The 24,262-nt window shown below is 37.1% G+C and overlaps 1 long non-coding RNA gene across 1 annotated transcript in view; it reads right to left on the bottom strand.

The window, feature by feature from the left end:
* LOC105555600 overlaps positions 1–17,841 on the bottom strand; it is a 73,502-nt gene extending 55,661 nt beyond the window's left edge. The window contains exon 1 of the long non-coding RNA XR_001008498.1: positions 17,773–17,841. This is a non-coding gene — a long non-coding RNA (uncharacterized LOC105555600). The remainder of the gene's footprint in view (positions 1–17,772) is intronic.
* Positions 17,842–24,262: the final 6,421 nt, after the last annotated feature.

The following is a 24,262-nucleotide window of genomic DNA, read 5'->3' as shown; positions in this document are numbered from 1 at the left end:
TGTGTTTATCTTTTCAAAAAAAACACAACTTTCCATTTTATTGATTTTTTTATTGTTTTCTTTGTTTCAATATCATTTATTTATGCTTTGATCTTTATTCTTTCTTTTACTAATTTTAGGTTTGATTTGCTGTTGCTTTTTCAGTTCTTTAGATGCATCATCAGGTTGTTTATTTGAAGTTTTTCTACTTTCTTAATGTAGGTGCTTATTGCTATAAACTTTCCTTAGTATTGCATTTGCTGTATACAATAGGTTTTGGTGCGTTGTTTTTCCATTATCACTTTTTTCAAGAAATTTTTAAGTTTCCTTCTTAATTTCTTCATTGACCCACTGGTCATTCAGGAGCATATTGTTTAATTTCCATGTGTTTGTATAGATTCCAAGGTGTTTCTCCTTCATGATTGAGGGATATTTTTTCCAGATATATTATTCTTGTGTAAAAAAATTTTCCTTCAGCACTTTAAATACGTCATGCCACTCTCTCCTGGCCTGTAAAGTTTCCACTGAAAAGCCTGCTGCCAGACATATTAGAGTTCCATTGTATGTTATTTGTTTCTTTTCTTTTGCTGCTTTTAGGATCTTTCTTTATTCTTGACATTTAGAAGTTTGATTATTAAATGCCTTGAGGTAGCCTTATTTGGGTTAAATCTGCTTGGTGTCCTATAACATTCTTCTACTCAAATATCAATATCTTTCTCTAACTTTGGGAAGTTATTCATTATTATCCCTTTGAATAAACTTCTTACCTCTCTGTCTTTCTTTACTTTGTTTTTAAGGCCAACTACTCATAGGTTTGCCCTTTTGAGGCTATTTTCTAGTTCTTGTAGGCATGCTTCATAGTTTTTATTCTTTTTTCTTTTGTCTCCTCCAAATGTGTGTTTTGAAATAGCCTGTCTTCAAGTTCACTAATTCTTTCTTCTGCTTGATCAGTTCTGCTGTTAAGGTACTCTGATGCATTCTTCAGTATGTCTAGTGTAATTTTCAGTTCCAGAATTTCTGCTTGATTCTTTTTAATTATTTCAATCTCTTTGTTAAATTTAACTAATAGGATTCTGAATTCCTTCTCTATGTTATCTTGAATTTCATTGAGCATCCTCAAACAGCTTTTGAGTCATCTGTCTGAAAGGTCACATATCTGTCTCTCCAGGATCAGTTACTGGTGCTTTATTGAGTTCATGTGGTGAGGTCATGGTTTCCTGGATGGTCCCCATGCTTGTGAATGTTTGTCAGTGTCTGAGCATCGAAGAGTTATTGGAAAGTTATATTATTAAAGGACTTCAGGGAAAAGAAGTTTTTGTTTAGTAATTCCATGGGAGAAAATTGGATTCAAAGAAACCTAGAAAAAATGTAGGATCCAGTTCAGTCTACAGGTAGATAATAAAACTTGAAAACATAACATGTTTCAGACTATAAGCCAATAATAAGTATATTGTATTCATCTCAATTTTTGCCAAATGTAATCAGATTAAGACTAATTTGCTCTTAATAAATTTAATTTTACTAGATTTGGTCTTATAGTTTACGTAAGTATAATAATAATAGTGATTAGATTTCATATTGGACTTAGAAAAATTTTCAAAGCTAGGAAGACAAATCAAGCTGGGCTTTAGGTTTTATCTGTAGTACCTATAAACTGTTCTTTGTTTTTTAAAAATCTTTTTTGTGATTATAATTTACATACCATAAAATTAACTGGTTTCAAGTATAAAATTCCATAGCACAATATCTACAAACAACTTTAAATACAACAACCTAGTTAAATCTTGCCACTATTTTAAATTATATATTGTTATAAAGAAAATATTTATATTGAACTTATGTAAATAAATATATGGTTATAAAATAAATATAGCCACAAATAGTTTTTGAATTTTGAAGGGACCAGATAGAGAGAAAAAGCAAATATTTTAATTCTGTTCACAGTATATGTTACCAAATTGTTGTACACTGGAGGAACCTTATGAGTTTCCTCAAATCTAAAAAATAAAGAAACATAATTCATTAAAGAACCATAAATATTTTAAATGAACATTATAAAAATCATATTACTTTATCAGTTTAGTCCATATAATTAATTCTTGCTTTGTCTGATCTTTTAGCAGTTTCATGAATTCCTCAATGTTTTTTAATAAGCATTGGACATTTTTACTTTTTGGACAATTTTGGACATTTTTACTTCATGCATTGATTTTAAAGTCATCAGAAACTGTATTCAAAAGTACTTGTTAGAGTATTTTCTATGAATCTGATTGGAGATGTCTTTAGAGAAAAATCAAAACTGTAAATGTCAAAAACTTAAAATAGCCACAGTTAAAAATCTGATGAGAATTCTTCGTAGCTAACACAAAGAAATTGAGTCACTTCTACCGTATTTTAAGATGGCTAGAATTATGATTGACAGTGTCACAGAAGGACTATCAGACCTTTATAAATATTAAATAATTTTTAAAACATCAACACATCTGCATAAATAAATTTTAAGAAAGATTTAGCATCACTAATTAGAGATGATTCAATTTTTCTAAGTAATCAAAAACCTAATAAGGACAGCAGAAAGCACAAGAAAAGCACAAGAAACTATATGAATAAAACAAAAAAAAAATCCTGTTTCTTAGGCTTATTACTTAAAACATTAAAAAGCAACCCCACACACACACACACACACACACACACACACACACACACACAGATCTCCTGCAGTATTAGTGCTTCTCTTTATTGGAAGCCCATTTACATAACCTTGAAGTGGAAGGCTGTTGAAAAGGTACTTCAATTAAATTGGACACTGAAAGAGTATATGTCCATGATTATGAGTGTACACCATATTATAAAATAACAGTGTAAACAAGAGAACCATTACCTTGAGCAGGGGAATCTATAGCTTTCAGAAAAAGTAAAAGCAGGTAAAATTGTCTGGTTACATAGAACAATTTAGAGGCATCAAGAAAAGCAAAGAGTGTAGAATCAAGTTATAACGGAAAAAATATTGTTTTCTTAGTCCTTTAAGACAAACTTTCTCAGTGTTAGGCCACAATAGCACAAAAGCTACAGAAATGGATGAAAAAGCTAAGGAAGAGAGTAACCACTCTAGTTAAGCAAACTATGTACCTTTTCAAGGAGATAAGGAAGAAAAGCAGAAAGCAATGATGCATGACCTGTGAATCACATGTAGTGAGATGCAGTAAAAAGCCAAACCCTAGGCATGTGAATCTGAAGGGCTTTAAGAGGAAAAGTCTACTCAAAAAATGTAATTATCATTTTAAGTGAAAACAGCACTTCCAACTTGAAATTAGGTAGAAGCTGTAAAACAAGAAAAGCTGTAGGTCAGAAGATTGTTGAAAATTTAAAGAAATGGATTTGAGAATTAAAATCCAAACCTCTTGCAATTTATTTTTTACTAAGAGTAGATCAACATTCTAGGAAAACCTTGTTGCTTCAAACACAGAGAATCAGATTCTGGTCCTGTATCAGTGCACCCCTGACATTAATGCTCAGTTCTTAGAAAAACGTATAATCAATTCCCTTCTAATCCCAGTCAACCCAACTACACACAAAATTCTCTTTACAAGATTTATAAACTCCCCATGACTTGTTTATACTTTTCATTATTCTCTTAAACCCCAATCTTTGTCCTATACTGTAACAGTTCATAAATTAGAACTGTATAGGTCTAGAAGATTTCTTAGTAAAAAGAAAGTATTTTCTCTTACCTATCAGAATGGCCAAACTGCAAGCTCGTGAGAGAAATTCAATCAGCGGTATTCTTAGGACTCACCTGATTCTAAAACTCTGGTAGTGACTTACTGGGTACTCCCATAAAGACAGAGTTTCAGATGAAATGTCCATATACTTTTGGACTTTTTGGTAGAGTATAAGTAGTGTGAAAGGAAAAAAACTTGGGACCCCAATTCACTATGCCAAAAGGAAAGAATTAAGCCAAAAGCTGTCACACAAAAAAACTGCCTTTCCTATTGTTCCTAAGCAGAGAGCTACAGATAAAAGGCTAAATATCTCCACCAGCAGCTATTCTATGTTCACCTTATCTTATGTAAAGTGCCGATTTACTGAGCTTGAGACTATCACATAATTCATCCCCTGTCTGCTTCTTTTCTCTTACAACATGTGGATTCCTGTACCACTCCTCTTTTCTCTCCAGCCTGCTTTTCCTCTTTAAATACTGAAGCCCTCAGAATCATCTTTGGAGAAAGGCACAAACCACAGACTGTTTCTGTGATGTCATGTTCTTTTCTTCCAGGCATGTCCTTAACCTTGGCAAAATAAACTTCTAAATTGATTGAGACCTGTCTCAGATACTTTTTGGTTTAGAACAGACAGGCATTTATTAACACTTCCACCTTGTTTCTGAGTTATTCCCAAACAAAGCCACCAATAGAGTTAGAACAGCTAAAAAGGTTTTTAGTGACTTTTTGTTTCACATGTGTATAAAGTGAGGCTCAGAGTCACAAGAATTTTGGTGCCAGAGTCATCCTGGAAGTAAGTGGAGCAGGACCCCTCAGGGGAGCCAGGAGATTTAAGGTGATAGCACTTCTTGCCAACTTGGTCCCCAGACATTTAATAAATCTAAAACATGGTAGTCACTACAGTCTTACAACTAAAGGATTTGGCCTTTGTTATTAAAAATCAGAATAAATGATGGAGATATCTAAAAGGAAAGGTGCAGACAAAATAACATTTATCAGTTCCATTATCAAAAAAAGAAAAAAAAGATCTGAGTGTTTGAAATTGTAGATTACAAGTCAGCCCACTTTCTTTTGCACAGCATTACTTCTTTTCCTAAATGACAACATTTCATCTGTAAGACACCCTTAGGTCTCTCAATTGCTCATTACAATATAAAGCCTCTGTGGTGTAAGAGACAGTACATTCTGAACTGAGAGATACTCCACTTTGTCACTTTGCCTGCTCCCAGTAATCTCTGGTCTGCCTCAGCTCCACATGTGAATGACAGGAAAGACAAAGGCAAGCCAGGGGATTGAATGGGAAGTACAGCTAAATAGTTATGTTATTCATCTTCACTTTATGTCCAGGGTTAGCAGAAAATGTAGCTGTCCTATGTCTTGGATTTAACTCTTTTCACAACTGAAGTGCTCCTTCACTCCATAATCCACTTTCCTACACTGACTTATTTATCCTTCTGTCCCCTTTGATGACAACGCAGCTCAGAGGAGAATGGTCAAGAGTGCTCTGAAGGAAAACAGTCAAGAACACCCTGGAGGAAAATGGTTGAGATCTTTCTAAGGTGGAAGTAGGATCAGCTACAAGTAATACTGGCTCCTCCACAACTGGCTGAAGGTGAAAAAGAGAAACTACCCAATAAGATTCACAGGTGTACTTTGGGAGGCTGAGGCGGGCGGATCACCTGAGGTCAGGAGTTCAAGACCAGCCTGGCCAACATGGTGAAACCCCATCTGTACAAAAAATACAAAAATTAGCTGGGCGTGGTGGTGGGCACCTGTAATCCCAGCTACACAGGAGGCTGAGGTAGGAGAATCGCTTGAACCTAGGAGGTAGATGTTGCAATGAGCTGAGATCACACCACTGCACTCCAGCCTGGGCAACAGAGCAAGACTCCATCTCAAAAAAAAAAAAAAGATTCATGGGTAGAGGATGGCAGAGGAGTGGAGGAAGCTCTTGTGTGTATTGGTTGTGATGGGCTGAATAGCTGGCACATTCTAACTTTCTGTAGGTAGGCAACACAGTCCAAGAGGTGCCCACCTACTGAGTTAGACAAAGCAACAGGTTCCTCTAGCCCCTAGCTGTGTGAAAAACAAGCAATCTCATGATTCGTGATGGTTCAGTGATTTGGTAGTTTGGACCCACATTCGGGCCACACAGTGGCTAGCATGAAGAAAACAAATCCAGCCCCGGGAGGGAACCAACCAATTAGTAGGCAAGATCAGATCTGAACCTAGGCCTTGAAAAACTCCAGGAGCACTATCCAAATTATACTCTTTGCAAATGAGCTCACATCAGCCAAACAGAGATTGAACCTAATGAAGAAGAGCAGACCAAAGGACTGGAAAGCATAGGAGAGATGGGTTCTTGGTATTCTCTTATTCAGACATACAGGATACCAGACTTAAGACTATTTTTGGAGACTACTGGGTCCTTTGTTGATCTAGAAAATTGAATTCAATATAAGGACTTATCAAAGTTGATAAAAAATAAGCAGGACATTCATATAATAGAGTATTAAAAATATATCATCTTATATTTCATTAGTGACTTTCATTAATTCAACACACATTTATTTACCATTTACTATGGTTCCAAGAACTGTCCTAGACAATAAGATACAGGATGAAGAAGAAAGATAAGGTCTTCTCCCACCAGAAGCTTCTATTTTAGTGGGGAGACACCAAAATAAAAGGAAATAAGATTATTTTAGATACCAAATGCTATGAACAAAACTAAACAGATTAGTAGTATAGAGAGTGGCATTGATCAGAAGAAAAATGAAATTGAGTAGTTAGGGAAAAGTTATTTGAGGAAGCAACATTTGAGTTGAGACCTGAATGAGAAGAGGATATCAGCAATTTAAGATCTGAAGGAAGAGCATTCTAGGCAGAGAAAACAGCAAGTGTAAATCTGAGATTAGAGTAAACCTGCTGAATTTGAGGCATAGAAAGAATTCAGGGGTATCTGTAGTGTAGTCAGAGAAAGGGTAGGTGGCAGCCACAGAGGTCAGAGAAGTTAACATCTCATTATATAGCTTCATGTCCAATTTAATTAAGAAGTTATAATTTATCCTAAATTCTTAGCAGAAAATTTTAAGCAAAGATGTAACATAGTCTGATTTATGTTTTGAAAATATCACTCTGTCTATAGCATAGATAATAAAGTCATTAGGAACCATTATAAGAATCCAAAAATGACTTAGAAGGGATTTATTAGTCCATGTTACTGAAAGTTCAAAGGAAGAAAGGGCTTTAGGCATGGTTTAGTTGGGGATTTTACTCCACTTCTCTGAGATTCCAATGGCTTTGCCTCCTACTTGGTGGCTTCTATCTCAGGCTATCTGGGCAAAATGGCTACCAGTCTGCATACCACATCATGCTTTCTCCTTCACATCCAGAAGGAGAGAACAAGACAGCTCCCTCTGTCCATTTGACAAATGCCCTAAGATTTGCACAATTGAACTACCTTGAACCAGTCCTTTGGCCAGATAAATATCAGGAGCTGCTTGGGTTAGTCCTGGGCTGTCTGAACCGAGTGCTACAACAACAGCACATGGATTTTCCTGATAGGCTTTAAGTCATCAGGGTACTCCCTAGAGATGGTAGTGGGGTCAATCCCACACAACCCACACAGCTGCCACAATACAAAGAGTTGACTGGAGGCTGTCAACACAATCACCATGTGTACAGGGAGAAATGGCAAAAAAAAAAAAGGCAGAATCAGATAGAATACTTTTGACACAGTTGTCCATTTACAAGATAAGAGTGGGCCAGGCATGGTGGCTCATACCTGTATTCCCAGCACTTTGGGAGGCCGAGGCAGGTGGAGGAGTTCAAGACCAGCCTGGCCAACATAGCAAAAACTCATCTCTACTAAAAACACAAAAAATTAGCCAGGCATGGTGGCAGGCACCTGTAATCCCAGCTACTTGGGGAGCTGAGGCAGGAGAATTGCTTGAACCTGGGAGCTAGAGGTTGCAGTGAGCAGAGATCACACCGTTGCACTCTAGCCTGGGTGACAGAGCAAGAAAAAAAAAAAAAAAAAAGTAAAAAAAAAATGACTTGACCTGGGATGGTGGCAGTGGAGGTGGAAGAAGTGAATAGACAATATATTTTGAAGGCAGAGACAAGAAGACTTACTGCTAGATTGGGACTTGGGAGTTTATGCTACATTTTTAAGTATGATAAAACAGGTTAGAAAACACTGTATCTCTCCCACATCTACTCCAGTTCCTCTTTCAGAGCAAATAAAGATCAGGAGAGCAATGAATGGCAAGCCTAGGTTCCAGTCTACTGACACCAGAGAACAAGCGTCTGTACTTGCCAGCCTAAGTCCCTTCTAGGCAGCAGTGTAAACAGACAAGTCAGGCATGAAAAACTTAACAATTGGCACTTGTATCTTTAAAACAAAGGAAAAATAGAATGTGGGTTTTACTCAGATATTCTTGATCAAGCAGCCTCAATTCAGCCCTATTACACACAGCACAGGTTATTTTCCTCATGACCTAGGTTCTGTCTGAGCCACAGACTCCTTTGATTTTCCTCCTCCAGCCCCATCTCACTATGTTACCATTATAAGACTGAAGCCTGAATGAATTAATTACATTCCACATGCCAAGCTCCTTGCTGGAGTTTTCATACATTGTCTCATCAATTTGAATATTGCCTCTATAAGTGTTATCTCCTTTCCAAAAACGAGGAAATTCAAGGTGTGTGGGCTGTCCATTTTGAGCAAAGTAAACTATTTTCTAAAAGCCCCCTGTGTATTGCTTCACACATTCTATGTTACACAACTGACTAACAATACTAAGGTTGTTACACTAATAAGAAAAATAAGACTTGAAAAGATTCAGTATTGTGTACCACACACCAAATTAAATATTGATATGGTTTGGCTCTGTGTCCTCACCGAAATCTCATATTGAACTGTAGTCTCCAATGTTAGGGGAGGGACCCGGTGGGAGGTGACTGGATCATGAGGGTAGATTTCCTTGTTGCTGTTCCCGTGCTAGCCAGTGAGTTCTGAAGAGATCTGATTGTTTGAAAGTGTGTAGCACCTCCCCCTTCACTCTCTTTCTTCCTCCTGCTCAAGCCATGTAGAACGTGCTTCCTTCCTCTTCGCTTTCTGCCATGGATTGTGTTTCCTGGGGCCTCCCTGGCCATGCCTCCTATACAGCTGGTGAAACTGTGAGCCAATTAAACTTCTTTTCTTTATAAATTACCCAGTCTCAGGTATGTCTTTATAGCAGCATGAGAACGGACTAACACAAAGGTGGAGTCAAAATTCCAGCCCTGCTGTTTTATTTGTTTTTGGAGTCTTTCCACCACCTCATAATGTTTTCTGGGTGGGGATGCACACCACTAAGTTGGACAGGAAAATACTGAACTGGGCTTTGGTGGATGTAGAGAGAGTGAGAAAACTCCTTTAAGTAGCCAATAGAGCAGCCCTCTTTCCTGACTTCAAAGTGTTCCAGGCCACTCCTGGGAGATGTTCTGACCCTAGTGAATAAACTTTCATCCTTTCTCCATCCAGGGATGTGAGTCATATACAAACATATGAGCTGAAGAGGCAGGTAATAGTAGTAATAACACATTTTTTTTTTACTTTCATACACATTCATTTTCTCATTTGATTTTTCAGCAACTCTGAGGGATAAACATAGTGAATATTTTTACTCATTCTCTACTTATGAGGAAACTAAATCTCATAGAGGTGAAGGGACTGATTCAACACTGTTTGGTGCCAGAAGGGATACATTTTATCTAAATGTATGAAAATATATGCTACAGTAAGACTTCCACGTAAACAAATAAATTGAGTAATTTTAATTTTTTTCCTCCTCTAACAACAGCATAATAGGTTAGGTAGTTACTTCATGAGCAGTGCTTTAGAGAAAGATGCACATGTAAGTGGCATTATAATTATCATAAAAACCATCTAAAAATCCCCAGATTTCCCGTCTGCAGATGACATTGGAGGAGGCAGCGATTTGGTGTGGATGGCTCTGAATGCTAATGTAGTTATTGTTTTCTACTCCTGTGTACATCCTGGGACCCACCAGCCCAGCACGGATGTGCTGGGGGTGCTGTGTGAGCCGCACACTCCCGCTGTCTTTCAATGGCAGCCTTAAGGTCACAGTATTCTCCCTCAGGCTGGCACGGCTTTTCTTCCCACCCTGCAGGGCCCCACACTGTCATCTGTCAAGAGCTTCCTCCACATTTCAATGCAGATGAAATTCACTCAGACCATGTGTGACATCAATCTGAAAATAGCAATATGCATGGAACAAATTTGAGTTCAGTTGTGCGAAAGGCATTTATTGAGTGCCTACCATTTTCTGTACAAATTCTGAAAGAAGACTTAAGGCCATGGATAATGAATCATTTATAATAGTATCATATATATATGTATATAACATATATATATAATATTTAATATATACCAAAAGGTGGAAAGTGAAAGAACATGTATCAGCATGTTTCTCTTATTTATACTATTACAAAACATCTTCCAAAGCAGGAGCCATATTTGCTATCTTTTCTTTATCTATTCTCAGCGCCTAGTAACTGCTATTCATTGAGTCAATGCAACAAATCAGTCTGTTTTAATGAAAGGAGAATCGATTTGGATTGGTGCCTATGCCTGCTTTATTCCCTGCTCCCCCCCCACAAAAAAATGCAGAGTTAATTTGCTAGCAAGAGTGTATAGAAAAATGGAATAAAATTTAAAATACCTCTTTATCACCCTACTTTGTTGTTTATTAGCACAAATGATAATTAACATGTGGTAGCAGGTCATTTAACTTTAAATGTACTCACATATAACGTATGTGGAAAACCTAAATTAAAATCATGCCTTAAATGTGTAAAATATTTCTTTTCAAATGTAGTTATTGTGCTTCAGAAATCGCTTGATGGAAATTTTACCTAATATTTTTGAGAAGTAGTAATTATCAATGAATTCTAAATGATTACTTCTTCAGTGAAATGGCTGGATTTTTTCCTTGACTATATGGAAAGGAGCCCCTAAGTCTTGTATGTTAAATGAAATCTCTCCTCATTCTCTGACTAGCATTTTTGCCTAAAAGCCCATCTCCTTAAATCATCCTTGTCTAGTAAAAGAGAACTTGGCCATATGTTCTTAATTCACTTTATAACATTTTAAAAACTAAAGAGTAGACAAAAGGCCAGTCTGCAAGATTTGTCGAAAAAGCCACGGATGTGAAAAATGAACAATAGAAGGCAGGGACTGTTCTAGATTAAAAGAGATAAAAGAGACACAGACAAATGCAATGCCTGAAACTTCATTGGATACAGGTTTAAAGCAGCTAAAATAATATCTGGGGGACAATCAGGAAAATTTAAGTGTATGTTTGACAGTATAAAATTATTAATTTTCTGAAGTGAAAGAAACATGGTTGTTACCTATATTCTTCTTTCAATTTTTTGTTAGATTTTAAAAGCTCCAAAAGAACAATATTGAGGCTATAGGAACCCCAAAAGGAGGGAGCAGCTGTGAGAGATGGATGAGGCGCTCCGCTCTGCACCTGGGTTTCCACGATGCAGCACCTGTTCAGGGTTCACCTAGGTGTTAAAGGCCCACATGCTGCTGACAGGAAAAGCATTCATGTCAAGCTTTGCTACTGCTTACCTTTCATTAGCAGCAGCACCATTGAACACGCTGCAGGGCAAAACCTACATTCATTTATTCATCCCTTCAATAAACCTGTATTAAATATCCCCATGCTAGATAATGAAGGTACCACAATGAATAAGAAACTGTTGCCTGTCTGCAGGCTGCTCAAGGATATCTATATGTTAAGTGACCACAGAATTTATCCACGTGAAAGCATGTTTGAGAGTGAAAGAGAATCTGCTAACACAATCATGAAAACACATATAATTAAAATATTTATTGAGCAACAAATTGTGGTTTTACTGTATTGGTCCTATTGTATTACATTGGTAGTTCTATTAAAAACTTTTAAAAAATAAAATTACTTCTAAAAATTGAAAATAACATACATTCTTGCACCTTAAATAATTTTTAGAATTATTTTGTTATATTGACTACCTGAATGCTTTAAAAATGAAATAAACAAAACAATGACTGTAGTGCATATTCGGTTGCTTAGCTGCATCTGTCTCTGTTACTGGTATTTTCTTGAAGAGTGCATTTTTTCCAATAAGCATCTTATTATTTTTGTTCATCAAATTGTAATGTGCAAAGTGTTATTTTGGTGGTTAATATATTTGAAATTGTTGACCCGAAATTGACACTTCTCTACTTTTTTTTATTGGATAATATGTTCTCCCCACAGGCACTGAGGTTCCTGGCAAACTCAGAGCCAGTTATGAAGAATAGTCTCAATTCTAATTTCTTTTAATTGAGATGTATGAATGTTTTACTCCAATACTGTCACAAGCAATGCTTTTTGCTTTCCTTCAGAGTACAATTTCTTTGACAAATTATTTCGTATGAAAAAAGAACTTGTGAAAAAACATAGCCTGAATTTATATACTTTTGAATTTTTTGCCAAATATAAATCCTGCAAAATCTAAGCGTTCTCAATATCTTTCAATTCCAGATGTCAACATAAATTATCCAATTAAAAATTGGCACTCCATCAAAATATTCTTTCTACAAGCCAAGATACTCAAAATTGATTCCTGTACACACTGTTTGAGTTCCCCATAATTTCTTCAGTTTCTCCTTGGTTTTGTAGAAATAAGAAGTTTTTTGGTTTTTGTTTTTGAGACAGGGTCTCACTCTGTCACCCAGGCTGGAATGCAGTGATGTGACGTAGGCTCGCTGCAGCCTTGACCTCCCAGGCTCAGGTGATCTTCCCACCTTAGCTGCCTGAATAGCTGGGACCACAGGTGTGCACCACCACGCCTGGGTAATTTTTAAAATTTTTTGGTAGAGATGGCATCTCCCTGTGTTGCTCAGGTTGGTCTCCAACTCCTGGGCTCAAGTGATCCTTCCACCTTGGCCTCCCAAAATTCTGGGATAAATACATTTAACATTTTCCATATTATAGGCTTTCTTTTTTAAACCAAATTTTTCTTTTAGAATAATTTTAGAGTTACAAAAAACTTTAAAAGTAGTGCAGAGAATTCCTGTATATCCTTGACCCTGTTTCTCCTTTTGTTAACATCATGCTTTAACCATGGTACACTTTTCATAACTAAGAAATCGACTTTGGTACGTTGCTATTAACTAAACTCCACCCTTTATTCTAATTTCATTAGTTTTTCCCTAATGTCATTTTTCTGTTCCAGGATCTCATCCAGGATACCTCATTACATTTAGTCGTCATATCTCCTTAGTCTCATCTTAGTCTGTGTCTTTGTTTTTGTTTTTGATGACCTTGATAGTTTTGAAGAGTACTGGTCAGATATGTTATAAAATGTTCTTCAGTTTTTGTTTGATGTTTTTCCTATGATGCAGTGGAGTTATGGGTTTGGGAGAATACCACAAAGGTGAAATGCCTTTCGCATCACAAGATGTCAACATACCGTAGCACTAGTGATGTTAACCACGATCACTTGCTTAAGGTAGTGTTTGCCAGGTTTCTCTACAATAAAGTTATTATTTTTCTTCCTTTTCATGCTCTATTTTTAGAAGAAAATCACGAAGCCCAGTCCATACTCAAGGAGGAGGGAATTATACTTCCATTCCAGGGGAATTGTATATATATATTCAGTGCAGATTCATGTATAATCATACTATGCTTTCAGTTATAATCCAACATTATTATTATTTTGTTTTTCAAATTATTCCAATGTGGCCACTGGGAGCTCTTTCAGGTTGGCTCTTTTGTCCCTTCGGCATGCCTTTATCCTTTGTTTAAGGGGTTCTTCCTTGCTTCCTGGGGCTACAAATGCTTCAAGCTCATCTTATATTTTCCGTGTTCCAGTCCTAACTGAAACTGAGAGTTGCTGACATCAACCATTCTCAAAGGATCCCTGGTTGCTTTTATTGGAGAATGATATTTAGAAAAGCAACATCTGGGATCTGGGTGCAGGCTTTCTTTATAATAATTTCAACTCAGTAAATGCTGCCAAAGCTGACTTTTTGACATTACATTCACAGAACAGTTTAATGATTGATAGATTTACAGGTGACTTTTTAATATACTAAAAGGTTAAAAAGCTCATTTACAAAAAGTTGAACGCTGTTGTAGAGCCTTAGCATCTATTTGCAAAGTAGTTCTTCAAAGGCTAAAACACTTGTAAAATTCAATTGATGATGGGAAGAAAAGAGATAAAATGCAATTTGCCACGTCAAAGCTTGTTTTAGGATTCAACATCAACTTCATCGCAAATATTTTATGACATTAACCATGTGAGATATGTTAAATTCTTTAAACTGCAACAACTGCAGACTGTATTTTAACAGATATGATATCATAGTTTGTTTGAATACAATTATGGTTTATCTGTACACGACAAACAGCTTCGAATTTATTTCTTCTCCATAGATGTTTATGTTAATACAAATGTTATATTTACCACAAAGCCTTGCTCCACCAAAATTTAAATTCACATCATTACCACAAAACAGATAGTTTCTCTTTAATGGTAAACATTTTATCTAAGTTTCCAGTAGCTTCAGAAAGTTGTCATTTGTTTCACTTTTTCAGAATGCATTTCCAAAACTTTATGCTTAGGAGTTTATGCTGAATAATATGAAAAACCAAAAACGAATTTAAGCAAATCAGATCTTCCTGTTTGAAATTCCCTCTTGGAGGAGTTTGGAGAATTGGTTTGTTGGGAGAAGGAATGAGCAACTTATTCAGTAATTTATGGGGGAAAATGAAGACAGCCTGAGCTAAGGCAGTGGTTATGGAGATGGAGAAGAGCTATCTCAGTAGATGTAAAGGTACTACATTTAACTGAATTTGGTGCCTACACAGATTTGTGAAGTGAGAGAGAGGAAGGAGTAAAGCATGACTTCTAGGTTTCCAATTTGATAACTAGGTGGTTAACAGAACCATTAATGAGATGAAGAATAAAGGATGAGAAGACTTGGTAAAAGACTGTAATCTCAGCACTTTGGGAGGCCGAGGTGGGCAGATCACTTGAGGCCAGGAGTTCGAGACCAGCCTGGTCAACATGACAAAACCCCATCTCTACAAAAAAATACAAAAGTTAGCAGGGTGTAGTGGAGCACTCCTGTAATCCCAGCTACTCGGGAGGCTGAGGCACTAGGATCACTTGAACCCAGGAGGCAGAGGTTGCAGTGAGCTGAGATCATGCCACTGCACTCCAGCCTGGGCAACAGAGTGAGTAAAAACATAAAATAAAATAAAACACTTGGTAGAAGACATGAAGGAATGAGGAGTTCAGGTTTAGACAAGCTGTCTGAAGATATTGTTTTGGGAGTATATTCTTTAGTATATAATTGATAATTGAAGCCATAAAAGAGGTCACATGGGGTTGTATAGAGAGGAAAGAAATCTAAGGAAGAATTCCAGCAACACTTAAAGAGTTGTTAAAGGAGCCTGGGAAAGAATGGGCCAACACACAGAGAGGAAACATCTCTGAATGAGAAAAAAAAAGAAGGTACTTGTGTCCCATCTGAATGCCTGCCAAAGGGTAACCTCTGCAGAGGAGAATTTTAATAATCAAGTAGATAGAATGAGCTGTCCTGTGGATACCAGTCAGTTTCTTTCTTTCCTGCCACTTTTGTCATTGGCCAATGGTGTCATTAACAAAGTGGTCCTGATGACAGAGATGGTGGTTATGCATGAGCTCAGCAACATGGACTTCTACTCACCAAAGTCAACTTGGATATGGCCACAGTTGAGTGCCCAATCTGCCAGCAGCAGAAACCAACACTGAACACCAACATGACACCATTCCCCATGGTTATCATCTAGCTACCTGGTGGCAAGTTCATTACACTGAACTACTTCCATCATGGAAGGGGCAGTGTTTTGTCCATACTAAAATAGAAACTTACTTTGGATACAAACTTGCCTTTCTTGCATGCAATGCTTCTCTGCCAAAACTGTCATCTGTGGATTTACAGAATGCCTTATCCACCATCATGGTTTTCCACACAGCATTGTTTCTGATCAAGAAACTCACTTTACAGCAAAAGAGGTGCAGCAACGAGCCTATGCCCTCACCAATGCAGGTGGACATTATCCCATTCATTGAGGGTTTGCACAGAACAAATAAGTGGACTAATGGTGAATTCACTCTCCCCATTTGAGTTGGGGCATTTGTCTTCTCCTGCCCCTGGACATTGGAGCTCCTGGTTCCCTGGCCTTAGGAATTAGAACAGGAGTTACACCACCAGTTCTCCTGGTTCCCAGCTTGCAGATGCCAGACTGTGGGACTTTTTGGTCTCCACAGTCATCATATAAGCCAATTTCTATTATAAGTCTTTATCTCTATATCTATCTATCTCTAATCTATCTAATCTATATATCTACCGTCTACATTCTATTCATTCTGTTTCTCAGGAGAACCCTAATACAGAAGGGTTGCAGGATGGGCTATTGAATCTGGAAAACAGGAAGAAAGAGAAGGACTCAAGAGACTGTGATCTCTGAGAAATCACACCTTTGCGATAACAGCAAAGAGGGAGAGATAGATGCTTGTGGTCAGAGAACAGAGTTTAAGATTTATGAGGTGGAGAAGTTCAGGATAATAACCAGTTCTGGGATAGGACCTGGATTATGTTTGACCTATGTGTGATGTCAAGGTAGAGATTATTAAAAGACACTGAGGAAATTGCCATTATTCACCTTTTTAGGTGTAACCTAACTGGGGGCCTAACCTAATGTCATAAATCAGGATAAGAAATTTATTTTAAAATTCTTATATAGCCTCTTTGTCAGTAAGCAAAGTTTACCTTAGCCCATGTGATTTACCAGAAACCCCTTGTAGGTCCTAAAATTTGAATAGAAGTTGGGAATCACATGCTTGTGTGCACGCTAATGGCTTGAGCTGGCACTTAGTTGGCACTGCCACCAAGTGGCCAGTAGGGAGAACTGCATTTGATGCTAGCGCTGGTTCTCAATGAGGTATTTGCCGTTCTGAGATCCAACTCTTCAAGCTCCGGAGCTACCAACCCTCCAGGGGAGTATTTGTGTGACAGCTTTCCAGTGAAATGTGCAATCTGTCAATCCTTTAGATGAGAAAGTACTTAAAGGATGTAGCTTGATGGATGAGCTACTCTAGCATAGTCACAGTTTTTTCTTTGACAATTTGGGAAAAGGTTGTTTTCAGAATAACTGAACACTTATAAAAACAGAGACTCCAAACATTGAAAAACAGAAAAAGTATGCATATTTGATGATATCATTTCTACATACAGACTTGAGGCTTCAGATCCTTGCAAATTTCTCAATAGGGAAGGACATTGCAGCATGGCAGACCACGTGAATATACACAGGGAAGCATCATGAGCATGGCCTGTCCATTGCCTTTTGCCTTTGTCTTGTGTAACGGTGCCATTTTTACTATATATACAGGGACACTGTGTACCTTTGAAATACATATTTGAAAGACAAAAAGGCGAAATTGGTCAGAACTGAGAAGCAAAGAGTAAACCAGTGGACCCTGTCCAATATCTCCTTGACTTTATGGTGGCTCTTGATTAAAATTAAGAAAAAAAAAATGGTGATTGGGAGATGAATAGCTACCTTCATTTACTAAACAAATTCCACAAATATTGATATTTATTGAGTACTTACCATCTATGTAAGGTAACGTCCATAGTGCTTACCATGTTCTAAGTGACGGAGACACAGTAATAAACAAAAGAGGCCAAAGGCCCTTGTAAAGCTGACATTCCAGCAGACTTAGGTAGATATTATTGCCCCTGCACCACAGATAAAGAAGCTGAAGCTCAGAAATGTAGCAAGTAATTGACCGAATGAGGTATTAGGCACTGGTCTGTTCTACAACAAAATCTGTGCTTGTTATCTTTATAGGAGCAAGGAGGTGTAATCTCTGACCCTTTGTTACACCTGAGAACTGTGCCATAATGATTATTACAGAAGGCTTTCTGACATACACAATATCATTGACACCTGAAATCTTTCTTTAAACTTACCTTATGAGAGTCAGGTTTACTAAGTGTCTCCACATTCTTCTGTGACTTTTTTAAAAATTACACTGTTTATTACATTATATTGAAATTAACTTGTGTATGTCTATCTCTCTCATTGGATTGTGGGCTCCCTAGAGCAGAATCATATCTTATTTATCTTTATAACCAAATCAAGTTCAGGCACTGGCAGGAGTCAAAACCCAGTGGTGCAGAGTAATTCTTGACAAATTCTTGTTGGCTTGAACTTGTTTGAGCTTTAGTCTGCATAGGGGGAATGGAATTGCCAATGGAAAGAGAGATAGACTAAGAAATCTCACCTTTTAAGTGGATATATTTTCTTCTGTGAGTATAATACCTCTAAACAGCCTGAAGGACAGTGCTCTCTGCTACCACTTATGATCACATAGTACTTTACATTTGGTAAGTTATTTTACACTCATCACATTTGTTTGCCTTATGAAGTGGGTGGGGCAAGTTTTACTTTCCTCATTTTATCCATAATGAAGTTGAGGCTCCCAAACAATAAATTACTTCCCTCAAAGCACACAACTTACACAAGGGGCCTTTAGACTTGATTCCAATCCATACCTAGACCCATTACATAGATCTGTCTTCCCTACAGTGCTGCTACTGTGAATTTTATCAATTCCACTATAAACATGTTTTATAATCTGGAATTTGTCAAACACAGTACGTCTTTGTTATTAGATAGTGGAGCTATTTTTACTCAATACACAAGGACACAATGTATCTGAAATAAAGAGATGAAATTCACCAACATTGAGAAACAGCAAACCAGTGAGTTCTTTTCAATTTCCCATTGAATTTATGGCGGTGCTACACTAAAATTGAGTAAATTAGATCATTTTTCTGAATAGCTATTACAGTAAAATGAAGGAGATTTATAAATTATTTATAAATCATATAATTCAAAAATTATTCAAAAAGCATAAATGTAAATATTAAATGTAGGCATTTAAACATTTCACTCTCAAAGAATGAATGCATGGGAGGTGAAGGATATGACGCTAATTCGATGGGGACATGAAATGTTAAAACCTTAGAATTCTGAGCTACTGCCCCCCAAGAAAGATATTAATGTGCACACAGCAAGTTTCATGGCACCCACATTTCTGCTCTGTTTTCAGCTCTTATCTCAAAGACAAAGGGAGCAGACTATAACACTCCCATCCCTTTCCCACAGGGTGAGCAGGACAAATAGGTGGCTGCCCCATTAATCCATTACACTGGCATAAGATGCAACTAATAGTCACATCAGAACAGTAGGCATTAATTGGGATTGTCTCAGATAAACTGAGATATATGGTAACCCTTGTAATAAGAGCATGCATTTCCCAGAGCATTTGGGGAGGCAATTATCCCTACAAACTCTGAAGCCAAAGTGAAACTTGTGCAAATTAATTGAGACTGAAAACCAGCCCTGGCATTTCTACCTTAGCCCAAAAAGCACTGGAGACATAGCAGAGGGTTACGGAACCTGATGCAGCAGGAGAAATACAGAGTGGATTAAGCCAAAGACAGTTCATTGAAGTTTGTTTCCTCAAAGTTTCTCATAATTCCTAAGGATGGAGTTGGATATTAACATCCACTTTCTCTTTTTATATTATATATAGCTTATTATCTATAACTAGCCTTAGGGCAACTGTTTAGTAGAGTACGTAGTTCTCATTCCAAATATTAAAGATGGTAGTTCACAGTGAATCTTGGCGATTGTCTGTCTTAGAACCCAAGGTAAAGCACCCTTCATGTTTTTTCAAAGAATAAAAACTAAGCTGTATACCTCAACTCACTAACCCATCAAAATTCTGCTACCCAACATGAGCAAACTCATAAAAATGACTTCCTTTAAGAATACTCAATTAACATGTCTTACTTCTATCTTAGGAATGGATATCATACTTTCATTTCATTTGCACTGTATCTATTCATGTGTTTATTTTCACCACAAGATTGCAAGGTCCTCATTGGCGGGGATGATATCATCTTTGTACCCCTAGTATCTGGAATAATACTCCAAGCATTTTATTATTGGGAATAAATGTCTTTTAAAAGTACCACTTTTAAAATAAAAGATTTTTAAAATGAAATAATTTTACTAACACATTAGTTAATAGATAGCACCGTACCATAGACCAGCCAGTCAGGGGCTAATACAGTGGGAAGAAAGAAGTCCACCTAGAATAAGGAAAAAGTATAAAAGGTCAACTGATTTTTCACTTTGTTTTGAGACATTCCAGGTCATAATGTTTTATGCTTACTGAGACAGCTTACATGATAAGCTGTGACCATTCCTCAGGAAGTTGGAAAGAAATAAATTCTTGTACAAATATCACTCCCAATGGTAGTTGTTCAACATGAGCACATGTATTTGAAATGAAAGCATAGGCCAAGGCCCCTTAGGGAATATAAATAGATATCAACAATGATTCATAGTTACCAAATTAAATGAAAAAGGAGGTGTTTTCTATATGTTTCCTGCAACCCCTGTGTTTTCTTTTGTGCTTGAAAGCAGTTCCAAGCCTTGGCATTGTGACTAAGCTTAAAAAAGAGTTCTCCTGAAAGTGCTCCCCATTTCTCAATAACTAAGAGAAAAAGAGATCAGCCAGTATTTTAGGTTATTCATTCTCATTTTTAACACCAATATAGCTGCTAAGCAACTTTAATGGCAAATATTAGATTTATTATTTGAAAAAATGAATTTAATTAAAATTGATCAATATAATTCATTGGTCATTTATTAAAAAATGAATGTTCTTTATACCAATTATAAAATCATTCTGAAATTTGTCTAGCACCAGAAGTGGAAAATAATTTTTAATCATTTAGAAATTTAGAGCTGTACCAGACAAGTCACTGATGTGAAATTTAGCAGCCATGAGAAGGTAAATGGGAATTTACTAATAAGCAAACTTTTTTAATCTGATGGATTGGTAAGGCTTGAAAATCATTGTCAATTGTTCTAAGAGTTCATCCAGGTTTCTTAATAACAAGTTTAGGACTTAGGCAAACTGCTCTTCTTTTTTGTTTTTTAATCCAAAGTGTATATTTTATATGATATTATTATAATATAAAGGTAAAAAATGAAATGAGTTTGGGAAGTAATGAATTAATGCAGTCCTTCTCAGAGCCTTTAATATATTAATGTGGGCTATGACTCTGAGAAGAGAGAGTTATATGTGGCCCAAACTCTTTTGACTATTTTATTAGTTATCTACTGCTACAATAATTCCAGATGGTAAACCACACCAAAACTCAGTGTCTCAGAACAATCATCATTTATTCTTATAGAGCTGAAGTTTGACTGGAACACTTCTGGTTCAAGCAGCAGGCCTGGGAATTTGTGTTTTCTATGCTTCTCTTATCCTCCCTGGCTTAGCAGGCTAACCAGGACATGTTCTTCTTGGACAATGCCAGAGGTACAAAAGAGGCAGTGAAAAGGCAGTAAGTTTCTTAAGTCCTACTGCTGAAATTGTCATACTGTTTCTGTAATCCCTATTCAACTAGACAAAGCAAGTCACATAGCCAAGCCCAAAGTCAAGGAGTGATGAAATATGCTCCATCTGTGATAAGGCCATTGCAAGGAGTGGATCCAAGGAGGGGTTAAAGAGCTAGGACCAACAATTCTCTCACAACAAAACCCTTTGTTTATGGATCATCTCATGGAACTAGTGCTCCACAGGACACGCTTTCAGAAACACTGCAATATCTCACTGTTTTTTATGCAATGCTTATGTTAGTGGGCACAAAATGACATCTGACTGACTTCCTGAGAATTTCCTAATTCAGGCTAATTTCCTGAGATGCTGCAGCCTGAGAGACATTTTAAAACATTATAATCTAAATGGAACCCACTACTAGATTCCTAGCAGAAATTCTTCATGTTAATTGGTCTTTAAAATCCCTTCTGTTGTCAAAACTCAATGAAAATTCAGTTCATAGAATCAATATGGACACAGTGGGTTCAGTTTAGAGAGAAATCATTTTCCTAGAGAACCTCAGTCAGGATTCTGTAAAGGATTTTGGAGGGAATCAGATCCTTTGATAGGAGTAGATGATTAAGACTAAGTTCTCCAAGACTGTACTTCGAGGAAGTGCAGAGCCAAAAACCAAGCTGGGTAGCAGATGATTGCAGAGACAAGTAATATCCCAGCCCAGGCTAGTGAGGAGCTCAGGAACAGCCTGGGTCCTCAGAAGAAGCCATGCCAAGTCAGCACAGAGATGTTCCTGAACAATCCCTTAATGAGAAGGAATAGAGATCAGAACCCACTGCGGGCACTCTGCAGTCTATGGTATATATACGTGTGGAACACAATAAGCCTCATCCTCATCAGCATGTGGGGTCAGTCAGCATCAATCTCTTTTATTTTTATAAAACCATAATTAATGAGACTCACCAAAAATCCTTGAACCAAATGAAAGTTTTTCTGATAAGCATAGTCAGAAGTCTGTAGCCATAGTAGGACAAAACCAGGTCAGCAGGAGCTCTGCCCACAAAGCCACCTCCCAACACATAAATTGCCAGTACACTGAAGTGCTTTGTCTGACAAACTTCCCAGTTTCCAGCTGAGAAAAAAAGGCAGGGACTTTACAGAGGTGGGATTTTAACTGGGCATTCTGGCTCCCCTACCGTTATCTAAACCATGTGACCTCATCAGAAAGCTCAAGGTCCTGCGTGAGAATTGGGTGGGATTCTATTTCCGGTTCAGCCTCTGTTTCACTGTCTATGGTTTACTGTAACTTTTAACCTCAGTTTCTTTATTAGTAAAATGGGATAACACCCATCTTGTGTACCTTCCAATTATTATAAAAATAAAGAATGTGATGATACTTTTTAAAGTATACATAAAAAGTGGCACTAAAATGTAAGATGAGGCCACATATCCTCCATTGACATCAATGGAAATTGACAAACATAAGCAAGGATGCAATTAAGCCTCATATGCTAATGTTTTCCTAAATAGTGATCTCTAGCATAGGCTTTCTAGCCACCAATGCCCTATAAAACACAATACAATATATTGGGCTAGGAAAAAAAATGTATTCTTCACTTTTCAATTTGGCAACAACAACAAAACGATATTTATTCATCCTTCATTGAGAGTACATAATTAGATAGAATTTGTCAACATCATCATCCTCATCATTATCAATCACTGGAACAAAGAACTGAAGCAGCAAAAATTGGCATTACCAATATCCCTGTCTTTTTTTAAAATAGATTGCCTACAAGTGAGAACTTCAAGACAAGCCACTCTGAGTTTTCTTTGAAATGACTTAACATTTGGTCACGGATAGAAAAGTTGAACAGGAAAATATACTTCAAGATTTTAACTTGGAAAAAACATGAGGTGTATAAACTCATAGTGGGCTGAATTTTTATATTATCGGAGAACTTGAAAAAGGCTTTTCCACAAGGGTATTGTAGAGGGGGTTTAGATAATCAGACTGATAAATGGGTCAGGTGTTTCTTGTTTTTCTTTCCGAAGAGATGGTTTGAAATCTCCCACTTTGAAATCTAAATTCTCTTTGAATTTAATCTCCCATACTCATGTCTCCTTGGTTTTTCTGAGATATTTTAGAGATGATGTCTTTTTGCACAAACGCTAACTCTAAGGCGACTTCCAGTTCTGAAATGTATAATCATTAACTCTACACTTGCTTTAAAAATTTTGAAATTTTAACCAATGTCATTAACCTTTCAAGTTTTTCTCGTTTTCCTAACTTAATGTGAAATACAGGACATTTTGCCATGCCACTCTGACTACTCACACTATAGATGAAGGAAGGACTCTGAAAGGTGCTATAATGACTATAATTATCATAGGACCACATATTGAGCACTAACTACATGCCAGGCCTGATTTGAGGGCTTTTGCATATGTCAAGCCAGTGAAGCCTCTTAGCATCCCTGGGAGGGAAGTTTTACAATTCTGGTAGTACCAAATGAGCAACTGAGGATTAGAAACATTAAAGAATCTGCCCAAGGTCATATGCCTAACAGTAAAGGATAAAGCTGGGATGGAATGCGGGGCGGGCTGCCTGTCTCCAAAATCATATGAGGCTCCCTTGGGTGGGAAGTGATCCAACTCCAGCTTCGTCCTTGTCACCTTATTTGCTAAGTAGCCACTAAGGACAGCAGATTTGATCAGGGTGCAAGCATGAAGCTCAAGATCATTATAGCAGTTGTACTGGGTGGATTAAAAGTTCGTGAAGACAAAACAAGTTCCTTGGTGGTATTATAGGTTTCTTCTTTCCTCTTTCCTTTCCCCCTGCCCTTCCTTTAAACCTTTGGTACATCAATAAACATTTGATCATATAAAAAGAAGGTCGGGTTTCTATTACTGCTTAGCTGAAAACACCTACAAATGTTCACAGGAACTTTAGAGACTACCGAAGTCAAGAAAAGCACTTGAAAATAAGAAAAAAAAAAAAAAAACAAGCTCCGCGAGAGCAGAGATGCCTTCAGATTTTA

Source organism: Mandrillus leucophaeus, unplaced genomic scaffold (genome assembly GCF_000951045.1).
Source record: "Mandrillus leucophaeus isolate KB7577 unplaced genomic scaffold, Mleu.le_1.0 Scaffold690, whole genome shotgun sequence".
In the NCBI taxonomy this organism is placed as follows: domain Eukaryota; kingdom Metazoa; phylum Chordata; class Mammalia; order Primates; family Cercopithecidae; genus Mandrillus; species Mandrillus leucophaeus.
Note: the sequence above shows the minus strand (reverse complement) of the source record. Positions and strands in the feature narration are given on the sequence as shown.